Source organism: Lygodium microphyllum, chromosome 16 (assembly GCF_053477565.2).
Source record: "Lygodium microphyllum isolate KBCC chromosome 16, Lygodium_microphyllum_v1.1.10, whole genome shotgun sequence".
Classification (NCBI taxonomy): domain Eukaryota; kingdom Viridiplantae; phylum Streptophyta; class Polypodiopsida; order Schizaeales; family Lygodiaceae; genus Lygodium; species Lygodium microphyllum.
In genome coordinates this window covers 128,617,966-128,631,552 of record NC_141150.1, presented here as the reverse complement: position 1 = coordinate 128,631,552, position 13,587 = coordinate 128,617,966, and positions in this window count along the sequence as shown.

Below are 13,587 nucleotides of genomic sequence, written 5' to 3'. Positions count from 1 at the left end.
CAAGCTTGAGAGGCATCACATCAAGGCATCGAAGGCCAATCAAGACAACAAGTTTATCTTGGAGCCTCACTGAAGAAACACAAGACTTAAAGAACCAGCAACAATGAGGTTCCACTTTCTTCAATGACACCATACATTTACAACAACATCTAATGGTCATCTACTTCCTTAGGAGCACTTGCGAATCGCTTCATCGACGAGCATACCAATCTTCATCGGCAAGTTCAAGTTTTTCTTCAACGATAGCTTCATCAGGGAACGTGCTTCAACGCCCATGTTCAATGTTCAAATTTTCATTGTACACACCTCAATGCACCAATCATCTTATGCACCAAGTTTTATTATTTGCAGTTAGCCTTCTGATCTCATACTTCCATTTCTCCTTGTAAGGTAGCATGCTTATTGTATATCATTGTTGTTATTGACTTCCCAGAAGCAAAGAATTTTTTATTTTTCTTTTTTAAAAGAGAAAAGAAAGAAAGAAAACAAAAAAGAATAAGAAATATGCACACACATGCACTCCACCACACCTAGGGGTCCTCAAGTTGGATGCGTCCAATGACCCTAGTTGGCTAGCTCCATCTCTAATCCCCTAGCCCTTTTCCCATTTTCCCACACCCTTACTTAGGGCACATCAACGTCAAGACATACCTAAGGAGTCTCGGCTCGCCTTGGTGGACTTGTCTCCCTGACTCGCTTGCACATTTCATCCCTTCATTTGATTCACCCAGTTTCATCAATCCTTACTTATCAAAAAGGTGAAAAGGTTCTTCAACATAAAGCCAACAATTGCATTAGTTACCATGTGTGGTTGATCCCACAGAGACCCATGTTCTTCAAGAGCTTATTGGATTGAACACCTACTCCTGTCCATCCCACATCAATGTCTGGCTAGCATCTTCATCATTCAATAACTACCTTTTCCCTCGACACGCACAATTCTTCCCATCCTCATTAGATCAAGATCCCTTGATTCATCAACTACAAGTCATCACTCATTGCAACATCCATGAAGGAGTCTTCTAACTATGCATTAGACTATGTATGCATGCGCACTCGCTGTAGTATTTGCACGATAATCTATTCATAGTTTTGGGTCCTCGAGTGTGGGACAATACTTCGAGCTTGCTCCAATTGGAGTTTGACCCATTTCCCGAATCGAGAACGTCATACGTCATGTATGCGAGCAACAGACTGGCACTTCCCCCTAGGAAGTGTTTGCACGTGAGGTTTACTTTGAAGGTACAACAGTTCATGGAGGATCATAAGGCATCACTTCTACATCAACATTGAATCTCCCATCTTCCATTCTAGCCGTCTCCATTAGAAGAACCATTAGTCAAGTGTATCTTTAGCACAATCAAATTCTACAGAATTTTTCACCAGTAGCAACATCATCCTCTTCAAGCAGCAACAAATTCTTCATCAACAGCATTCATTTCTCCTTATCAAGATTATTTATTCAATTGATTGTTCGTAGCATTCCACATCTTCGGTGCAAGCTATAGTATGCTACCTATGATGTGAGTGCCATGGGATTGGCACTTGTCTAGGGGAAATAATGTTACTAGTATTTTGAGAAGACTGCAAAAGTAGAAGTGTCGCCTACTATTTTTTGTTGGATATTATCTTAATGGAGCTTTCGTGCCTTATTTTTGGACGCTTGGATTATATTTGTACTTCATGGACATCATCAAATTATCATGGATGTATTAGTTTGTGAGAGAGCCAGCAGGCTCATTCTCGTGCAGATTGTATCTATCACTCACAATTGTGTTTATTGCGTGGAATACACACGTGTATTTTTAATTAGAATATCTTAGGCTTGGTCTAATTATGCTAAGGTTGAAGTATGCAATGATGATTGACTAGCCTGGAGCCCACAAAGTGGGTAGGATGCCCAAGGAAGGATGCAAACCCTAAATGCAAAAGGGGCACAAACCCTGAATACAAAAGAGGTGAAAACCCTCAACAAAAAAGGGGCGAAACCCTAAACCTAACCCTAATTCTTAGTCCAGATAAGGATGGGAGGTCTCAGTTGTATGGACCCTTTTGGCACATCCATGCTGCAGAAGCTTTATCAGTGCCGCTACTCAAGCTTTCCGGTCTATCTTCTTGCTTCCATTGTGTTGAGAGTGACTGAAAGGGAGAGGTGTGTTGAGCAAGGGACCGAGAGAAGGTGAAGCTCTTCACCATCCTCTTGCTTTGCTTGTCTTCTCTACTAGCTCTTCCACTCATTGTTGTGCTTGGTTGTGGATGTGACGGCATTGGATCGTGTTGATCGTGGTTGTGGAACCATCTTTGAGCCTTTGGGTCATCAAACGCAAGAAAGTAAGTTAGGCGAGTTCACTGCAACTTGAGCTAGTCTTGTGTTTTTGCTTTCTTGGGTTGGAGAGGAGGATGCTTGGTTAGTTAAAGTGGAGTGTTGAGGGACAAGGTGAGATATTATTGCCAAAGTGAGTTGTAGCTCTTCTGAAACAATAGAAGTCCGTCCAAAGTCCTGATTGTTGGCGCGTTAAGCTCAATAGTCGCGTTCTTATTTTCTAAATGTGCTTACTCTATTACCATTTCTTCTAGGATTCCGACTATGGCTTTAGGCTTTAGCATTTCCAAAGATTCTGGACAAGTTGGACAAGATCGTGGGAGCATGAGATTACTTGTGCTTTCAAAGTTTTTATATTTATCCTAACATCATCTCACTACTTTACCTCGATTCTTGTTGAAGCTGATAGGTATGGTCACGATTGATGGTTGTGACTACTCGGTTTCCACACTTGATCAGACATCAAGTTTTATTTGTAACAATTGGAAGGATTTGTTGCTTGAAATCCTTAGAACCCTCAGAAGCATTTACTAGCTTAGCACCTTAGGGAAAAGCGAGAGTGGACACATCTATGGATTGGTTATGCGGTGGGGCTATTGACTTCTTGCTCAGCTTTGTGGATTCCTTTTCTATGGTTCCAATAGTTGCTTGCTACCGTTGTTGTTTCTTTAGTTTTGTTTCTTTTTGTTGGATAAGGAAGGCATGAACCTAGGAGATTTGGTGCCTTCACTTGGTTTGGCAGCTGTATTACTGGACTACTGATGAGGGATCACTTTTCCTTTCATCTCCTCATCATGAGGCTTTTCTAGGTCATACTAAGTGATATTACAAGGTTGCTGCGGTGACTCAACAGCCTCTTGCTTTGAAGAGTTGAGCCTTTTAGCCATCTCCTCTTCATCAAACATATTAATTATGGGTGCTAAAAATTGCTCTTACTCAATTGTTGATCTTGGGGCTTTATCCCATTCAATTATGGGAGGCTTGTGAGATAAAGCCCTCAAGTGTTGATAAGCAACAATCCCACATTGTTGCCGGCTCTTCAAAACAACCAATGTCTCCTCGAAACCAAGAACCTTTGTCACCCAAACCAAAATAGAAAATCTGGTAGTATAGAAGCCTAGTGTAGCTCCTCAATCTAAGGAAAAGGATCCACAAGGGACAGGCACAAAAACATCAAAAGAGCAATGACCTCCCTCTACAAGTGTTATCACAAACAAATTTGGAACCACCAAGTCCATGAATACTTCCACTTAGTCCGAGGATCCAAGTGCACAATCATCTTTGACTATCGTGATTGACCACTCCACCGAATTAGAAGTTGCTACTTTGAATTCTGAGATGGAACCCATACAGCCATAGCGCTTGACTGGGGCTGTGACCAAGACTGCCACTTCAGCTCTACTAAAGAACAAGCCTCTAGTACTTTAGTCTCACACAAGGATATAGAATCTAGTGCAAAGAGCACTATGAACCCATTGATTCGCAAGTCGTGTTCTTCTCAATCAAAAGCTCCAATACACTTGAAACCAGCTAAATGATCGATCATGGGGATGTTAAAGAAGAGGGGCCAACACAAAGATCAATCAGAAGCTACAAGTTCTCGAGAACTGGACGAAATCCTCTTGACTTCATTTTCTCGTGCATGTGTTCACGCCGACCTTAGAATTCAGACTGCTGAGCATCAAGAACTCTTAGAAAAGTCTTTGACATCATCAGAGAAATCACAAATTTATTGAACTTACCCCAGCAGTCGTGGGAAAAGTTATTTATAAAGCAAATGACCAAGGTAGAGTAGGAGAAGCATCGCTTAATTCCTATGTTCTGCACTGGGAAGCACACAACAAGTTGGGAAGGTGTTGCACAGCATTGGCCAAGAAAGAAAAAGGACAAAGTGAGTTTAAACGAAAATGGCATTCTAGTCGAGGGTTAGCTGCATGATATGGTAGCCACCTAATGTTAGACTATTGCCGAGCAAAGAAAGGCACTTTGGACTTTAATGCATGATCCAACATATGTTGCTCATATATCTCTCCAAGTGCTTGCACTTGTCCGTGGTGTCAACATTTCTAAATTGGCTAAACTCGATCCCTTGTGCGATATATCAGCTTCTTTCATAGGAAGAACTACGCATTGCAAGTCAATTAGGACAACGAGACATGACGATTGATGCCACTAGATATATCTTTTGTCTCACCCATGACCCACAACTTCTTTATGACCATGGTTCATTAGAGTACAATCCTAGTTTCTATGAATAGCTTATTCCAAGGCTAAGTGATGCAACACTAAATCTTGCCTCTGCTTCTAGCACTACAATGACCGAATCTTCATCAAATGATGTGAAGTAGACTAATGTACATAAGCCTTCTACTAACCCAAACACTGTGGCTAGAAGAGGTATGCTTGCAACTCTAGATCCTAGGCACAATGCCACTGATGTCCCCACTAACTCACCCCACCAGTTAATCTCAATTGAGCCAATTGGCCCCGGGATGCTCCAAAGGATGTTACTAAGATACATCTCCAAATCAACCCTACTAAACTTGACCCTCCTTCTGCCCCATCACGCCTTTGCTAGTATACCGACCATCGAGTACCATGGCTACTCATTTGGCAAAGCGATTCAATCCCTTTGAAATAGGATGCCTACTCCAATTTGAGGCCATATACACTACTTATGCCAAGTTGTTTGCAATGATTGATGTAGGCCTTGCTAATGATGAGGCGGTTTAGGTTGCTTCTAAATGGCATCCCACTTGGGAGGAGAATGAACATCTTTTCGATAAAAACCTCTCGATTCAGAAGGAATATGTTAGACTCTCCCTTAGGATCACTTGCTATCATGCTGATTTGTTCCTTCTTATGCTTACGTGACCAAAATCCAAGACCAATCAGTACTTGATGAGCTTGAGCAAAATTGTCATTCCTCAAGTCCGTTGTTGCAAAAGTGGTTTTCTCGTTGACTTGAGATTTCTTGCGATGATAGTTGTCTTATGACCACAGATAAGCAATGCCATACAGTCAATACACTTCAAGCTAACCCAACTTACTATGAGACCACTTCACTGCACTCTATCATCCTAGCTCGAAATCTCGCCTTGCCATGAAAGTTGATATATCACCCATCGCTTGACAAGATTATGATCAAAGAGGAACTACGCATTGCCAGCAGCTTTGTAGGACCCTCTTTGATCGGCAGTTCCATAACTTATATTTGTGGACTAGATACCAAACCACCAAACTTGGATGCTTTTGCCAAATTGGAGTACAATTCGAATTTCTATGACTAGTGGATCCCAAAAACGGTAAAATACTAACTCTTTTTCCTTTTTAGTCTTAGTTTCTTTATACATATTTTTCTTTAGCTCAATTTGCTGCACTAATAAGAGCAAAAGTCCCTCTGACTTAAGAAATAACACTACATCTTATGTGAGGGCAAAGAAGTAGCACAAGAGGTACAAGCTCAAACCCTTTCGCTCCTCGTGTGATGGTGAAATTTAAGGAAGAAGAAAGTTGTTCATGATTCTTTCTATCTTTTTCCCTTGAATCAATTGCATGGTACTCTCAAAGTTTCACAAGTGAATGCAGGAAAACAATAAGTGACAAAGCAATGCAATGAGCCTCAAGGCTCGAAGACAATATCATCGACAATAGAAGCTTTCCATGAATATCCTATGCTGCAACAACATTAAAGAATTGAAGCTGACACCAGCATCAGAACCTTCTTGAAGATCTCAAGCTTGAGAGGCATCACATCAAGGCATCGAAGGCCAATCAAGACAACAAGTTTATCTTGGAGCCTCACTGAAGAAACACAAGACTTAAAGAACCAGCAACAATGAGGTTCCACTTTCTTCAATGACACCATACATTTACAACAACATCTAATGGTCATCTACTTCCTTAGGAGCACTTGCGAATCGCTTCATCGACGAGCATACCAATCTTCATCGGCAAGTTCAAGTTTTTCTTCAACGATAGCTTCATCAGGGAACGTGCTTCAACGCCCATGCTCAATGTTCAAATTTTCATTGTACACACCTCAATGCACCAATCATCTTATGCACCAAGTTTTATTATTTGCAGTTAGCCTTCTGATCTCATACTTCCATTTCTCCTTGTAAGGTAGCATGCTTATTGTATATCATTGTTGTTATTGACTTCCCAGAAGCAAAGAATTTTTTATTTTTCTTTTTTAAAAGAGAAAAGAAAGAAAGAAAACAAAAAAGAATAAGAAATATGCACACACATGCACTCCACCACACCTAGGGGTCCTCAAGTTGGATGCGTCCAATGACCCTAGTTGGCTAGCTCCATCTCTAATCCCCTAGCCCTTTTCCCATTTTCCCACACCCTTACTTAGGGCACATCAACGTCAAGACATACCTAAGGAGTCTCGGCTCGCCTTGGTGGACTTGTCTCCCTGACTCGCTTGCACATTTCATCCCTTCATTTGATTCACCCAGTTTCATCAATCCTTACTTATCAAAAAGGTGAAAAGGTTCTTCAACATAAAGCCAACAATTGCATTAGTTACCATGTGTGGTTGATCCCACAGAGACCCATGTTCTTCAAGAGCTTATTGGATTGAACACCTACTCCTGTCCATCCCACATCAATGTCTGGCTAGCATCTTCATCATTCAATAACTACCTTTTCCCTCGACACGCACAATTCTTCCCATCCTCATTAGATCAAGATCCCTTGATTCATCAAGTACAAGTCATCACTCATTGCAACATCCATGAAGGAGTCTTCTAACTATGCATTAGACTATGTATGCATGCGCACTCGCTGTAGTATTTGCACGATAATCTATTCATAGTTTTGGGTCCTCGAGTGTGGGACAATACTTCGAGCTTGCTCCAATTGGAGTTTGACCCATTTCCCGAATCGAGAACATCATACGTCATGTATGCGAGCAACAGACTGGCACTTCCCCCTAGGAAGTGTTTGCACGTGAGGTTTACTTTGAAGGTACAACAGTTCATGGAGGATCATAAGGCATCACTTCTACATCAACATTGAATCTCCCATCTTCCATTCTAGCCGTCTCCATTAGAAGAACCATTAGTCAAGTGTATCTTTAGCACAATCAAATTCTACAGAATTTTTCACCAGTAGCAACATCATCCTCTTCAAGCAGCAACAAATTCTTCATCAACAGCATTCATTTCTCCTTATCAAGATTATTTATTCAATTGATTGTTCGTAGCATTCCACATCTTCGGTGCAAGCTATAGTATGCTACCTATGATGTGAGTGCCATGGGATTGGCACTTGTCTAGGGGAAATAATGTTACTAGTATTTTGAGAAGACTGCAAAAGTAGAAGTGTCGCCTACTATTTTTTGTTGGATATTATCTTAATGGAGCTTTCGTGCCTTATTTTTGGACGCTTGGATTATATTTGTACTTCATGGACATCATCAAATTATCATGGATGTATTAGTTTGTGAGAGAGCCAGCAGGCTCATTCTCGTGCAGATTGTATCTATCACTCACAATTGTGTTTATTGCGTGGAATACACACGTGTATTTTTAATTAGAATATCTTAGGCTTGGTCTAATTATGCTAAGGTTGAAGTATGCAATGATGATTGACTAGCCTGGAGCCCACAAAGTGGGTAGGATGCCCAAGGAAGGATGCAAACCCTAAATGCAAAAGGGGCACAAACCCTGAATACAAAAGAGGTGAAAACCCTCAACAAAAAAGGGGCGAAACCCTAAACCTAACCCTAATTCTTAGTCCAGATAAGGATGGGAGGTCTCAGTTGTATGGACCCTTTTGGCACATCCATGCTGCAGAAGCTTTATCAGTGCCGCTACTCAAGCTTTCCGGTCTATCTTCTTGCTTCCATTGTGTTGAGAGTGACTGAAAGGGAGAGGTGTGTTGAGCAAGGGACCGAGAGAAGGTGAAGCTCTTCACCATCCTCTTGCTTTGCTTGTCTTCTCTACTAGCTCTTCCACTCATTGTTGTGCTTGGTTGTGGATGTGACGGCATTGGATCGTGTTGATCGTGGTTGTGGAACCATCTTTGAGCCTTTGGGTCATCAAACGCAAGAAAGTAAGTTAGGCGAGTTCACTGCAACTTGAGCTAGTCTTGTGTTTTTGCTTTCTTGGGTTGGAGAGGAGGATGCTTGGTTAGTTAAAGTGGAGTGTTGAGGGACAAGGTGAGATATTATTGCCAAAGTGAGTTGTAGCTCTTCTGAAACAATAGAAGTCCGTCCAAAGTCCTGATTGTTGGCGCGTTAAGCTCAATAGTCGCGTTCTTATTTTCTAAATGTGCTTACTCTATTACCATTTCTTCTAGGATTCCGACTATGGCTTTAGGCTTTAGCATTTCCAAAGATTCTGGACAAGTTGGACAAGATCGTGGGAGCATGAGATTACTTGTGCTTTCAAAGTTTTTATATTTATCCTAACATCATCTCACTACTTTACCTCGATTCTTGTTGAAGCTGATAGGTATGGTCACGATTGATGGTTGTGACTACTCGGTTTCCACACTTGATCAGACATCAAGTTTTATTTGTAACAATTGGAAGGATTTGTTGCTTGAAATCCTTAGAACCCTCAGAAGCATTTACTAGCTTAGCACCTTAGGGAAAAGCGAGAGTGGACACATCTATGGATTGGTTATGCGGTGGGGCTATTGACTTCTTGCTCAGCTTTGTGGATTCCTTTTCTATGGTTCCAATAGTTGCTTGCTACCGTTGTTGTTTCTTTAGTTTTGTTTCTTTTTGTTGGATAAGGAAGGCATGAACCTAGGAGATTTGGTGCCTTCACTTGGTTTGGCAGCTGTATTACTGGACTACTGATGAGGGATCACTTTTCCTTTCATCTCCTCATCATGAGGCTTTTCTAGGTCATACTAAGTGATATTACAAGGTTGCTGCGGTGACTCAACAGCCTCTTGCTTTGAAGAGTTGAGCCTTTTAGCCATCTCCTCTTCATCAAACATATTAATTATGGGTGCTAAAAATTGCTCTTACTCAATTGTTGATCTTGGGGCTTTATCCCATTCAATTATGGGAGGCTTGTGAGATAAAGCCCTCAAGTGTTGATAAGCAACAATCCCACATTGTTGCCGGCTCTTCAAAACAACCAATGTCTCCTCGAAACCAAGAACCTTTGTCACCCAAACCAAAATAGAAAATCTGGTAGTATAGAAGCCTAGTGTAGCTCCTCAATCTAAGGAAAAGGATCCACAAGGGACAGGCACAAAAACATCAAAAGAGCAATGACCTCCCTCTACAAGTGTTATCACAAACAAATTTGGAACCACCAAGTCCATGAATACTTCCACTTAGTCCGAGGATCCAAGTGCACAATCATCTTTGACTATCGTGATTGACCACTCCACCGAATTAGAAGTTGCTACTTTGAATTCTGAGATGGAACCCATACAGCCATAGCGCTTGACTGGGGCTGTGACCAAGACTGCCACTTCAGCTCTACTAAAGAACAAGCCTCTAGTACTTTAGTCTCACACAAGGATATAGAATCTAGTGCAAAGAGCACTATGAACCCATTGATTCGCAAGTCGTGTTCTTCTCAATCAAAAGCTCCAATACACTTGAAACCAGCTAAATGATCGATCATGGGGATGTTAAAGAAGAGGGGCCAACACAAAGATCAATCAGAAGCTACAAGTTCTCGAGAACTGGACGAAATCCTCTTGACTTCATTTTCTCGTGCATGTGTTCACGCCGACCTTAGAATTCAGACTGCTGAGCATCAAGAACTCTTAGAAAAGTCTTTGACATCATCAGAGAAATCACAAATTTATTGAACTTACCCCAGCAGTCGTGGGAAAAGTTATTTATAAAGCAAATGACCAAGGTAGAGTAGGAGAAGCATCGCTTAATTCCTATGTTCTGCACTGGGAAGCACACAACAAGTTGGGAAGGTGTTGCACAGCATTGGCCAAGAAAGAAAAAGGACAAAGTGAGTTTAAACGAAAATGGCATTCTAGTCGAGGGTTAGCTGCATGATATGGTAGCCACCTAATGTTAGACTATTGCCGAGCAAAGAAAGGCACTTTGGACTTTAATGCATGATCCAACATATGTTGCTCATATATCTCTCCAAGTGCTTGCACTTGTCCGTGGTGTCAACATTTCTAAATTGGCTAAACTCGATCCCTTGTGCGATATATCAGCTTCTTTCATAGGAAGAACTACGCATTGCAAGTCAATTAGGACAACGAGACATGACGATTGATGCCACTAGATATATCTTTTGTCTCACCCATGACCCACAACTTCTTTATGACCATGGTTCATTAGAGTACAATCCTAGTTTCTATGAATAGCTTATTCCAAGGCTAAGTGATGCAACACTAAATCTTGCCTCTGCTTCTAGCACTACAATGACCGAATCTTCATCAAATGATGTGAAGTAGACTAATGTACATAAGCCTTCTACTAACCCAAACACTGTGGCTAGAAGAGGTATGCTTGCAACTCTAGATCCTAGGCACAATGCCACTGATGTCCCCACTAACTCACCCCACCAGTTAATCTCAATTGAGCCAATTGGCCCCGGGATGCTCCAAAGGATGTTACTAAGATACATCTCCAAATCAACCCTACTAAACTTGACCCTCCTTCTGCCCCATCACGCCTTTGCTAGTATACCGACCATCGAGTACCATGGCTACTCATTTGGCAAAGTGATTCAATCCCTTTGAAATAGGATGCCTACTCCAATTTGAGGCCATATACACTACTTATGCCAAGTTGTTTGCAATGATTGATGTAGGCCTTGCTAATGATGAGGCGGTTTAGGTTGCTTCTAAATGGCATCCCACTTGGGAGGACAATGAACATCTTTTCGATAAAAACCTCTCGATTCAGAAGGAATATGTTAGACTCTCCCTTAGGATCACTTGCTATCATGCTGATTTGTTCCTTCTTATGCTTATGTGACCAAAATCCAAGACCAATCAGTACTTGATGAGCTTGAGCAAAATTGTCATTCCTCAAGTCCGTTGTTGCAAAAGTGGTTTTCTCGTTGACTTGAGATTTCTTGCGATGATAGTTGTCTTATGACCACAGATAAGCAATGCCATACAGTCAATACACTTCAAGCTAACCCAACTTACTATGAGACCACTTCACTGCACTCTATCATCCTAGCTCGAAATCTCGCCTTGCCATGAAAGTTGATATATCACCCATCGCTTGACAAGATTATGATCAGAGAGGAACTACGCATTGCCAGCCGCTTTGTAGGACCCTCTTTGATCGGCAGTTCCATAACTTATATTTGTGGACTAGATACCAAACCACCAAACTTGGATGCTTTTGCCAAATTGGAGTACAATTCGAATTTCTATGACTAGTGGATCCCAAAAACGGTAAAATACTAACTCTTTTTCCTTTTTAGTCTTAGTTTCTTTATACATATTTTTCTTTAGCTCAATTTGCTGCACTAATAAGAGCAAAAGTCCCTCTGACTTAAGAAATAACACTGCATCTTATGTGAGGGCAAAAAATTAACACAAGAGGTACAAGCTCAAACCCTTTCGCTCCTCGTGTGATGGCGAAATTTAAGGAAGAAGAAAGCTGTTCATGATTCTTTCTATCTTTTTCCCTTGAATCAATTGCATGGTACTCTCAAAGTTTCACAAGTGAGTGCAGGAAAACAATAAGTGACAAAGCAATGCAACGAACCTCAAGGCTCGAAGACAATATCATCGACAATAGAAGCTTTCCATGAACATCCTATGCTTGCATGCAACAAGATTAAAGAATTGAAGCTGACACCAGCATCAGAACCTTCTTGAAGATCTCAAGCTTGAGAGGCATCACATCAAGGCATCAAAGGCCAATCAAGACAACAAGTTTATCTTGGAGCCTCACTGAAGAAACACAAGACTTAAAGAACCAGCAACAATGAGGTTCCACTTTCTTCAATGACACCATACATTTACAACAACATCTAATGGTCATCTACTTCCTTAGGAGCACTTGCGAATCGCTTCATCGACGAGCATACCAATCTTCATCGGCAAGTTCAAGTTTTTCTTCAACGATAGCTTCATCAGGGAACGTGCTTCAACGCCCATGCTCAATGTTCAAATTTTCATTGTACACACCTCAATGCACCAATCATCTTATGCACCAAGTTTTATTATTTGCAGTTAGCCTTCTGATCTCATACTTCCATTTCTCCTTGTAAGGTAGCATGCTTATTGTATATCATTGTTGTTATTGACTTCCCAGAAGCAAAGAATTATTATTATTATTTTTTTTAAGAGAAAAGAAAGAAAAAAAACAAAAAAGAATAAGAAATATGCACACACATACACTCCACCACACCTAGGGGTCCTCAAGTTGGATGCGTCCAATGACCCTAGTTGGCTAGCTCCATCTCTAATCCCCTAGCCCTTTTCCCATTTTCCCACACCCTTACTTAGGGCACATCAACATCAAGACATACCTAAGGAGTCTCGGCTCGCCTTAGTGGACTTGTCTCCCTGACTCGCTTGCACATTTCATCCCTTCATTTGATTCACCCAGTTTCATCAATCCTTACTTATCAAAAAGGTGAAAAGGTTCTTCAACATAAAGCCAACAATTGCATTAGTTACCATGTGTGGTTGATCCCACAGAGACCCATGTTCTTCAAGAGCTTATTGGATTGAACACCTACTCCTGTCCATCCCACATCAATGTCTGGCTAGCATCTTCATCATTCAATAACTACCTTTTCCCTTGACACGCACAATTCTTCCCATCCTCATTAGATCAAGATCCCTTGATTCATCAAGTACAAGTCATCACTCATTGCAACATCCATGAAGGAGTCTTCTAACTATGCATTAGACTATGTATGCATGCGCACTCGCTGTAGTATTTGCACGATAATCTATTCATAGTTTTGGGTCCTCGAGTGTGGGACAATACTTCGAGCTTGCTCCAATTAGAGTTTGACCCATTTCCCGAATCGAGAACATCATATGTCATGTATGCGCTCGAGCAACAGACTAGCACTTTTCCCTAGGAAGTGTTTGCACGTGAGGTTTACTTTGAAGGTATAACAGTTCATGGAGGATCGTAAGCACTCACTTCTACATCAACATTGAATCTCCCATCTTCCATTCTAGCTGTCTCCATTAGAAGAACCATTAGTCAAGTGTATCTTTAGCACAATCAAATTCTACAGAATTTTTCACCAGTAGCAACATCATCCTCTTCAAGCAGCAACAAATTCTTCATCAACAGCATTCATTTCTCCTTATCAAGATTATTTATT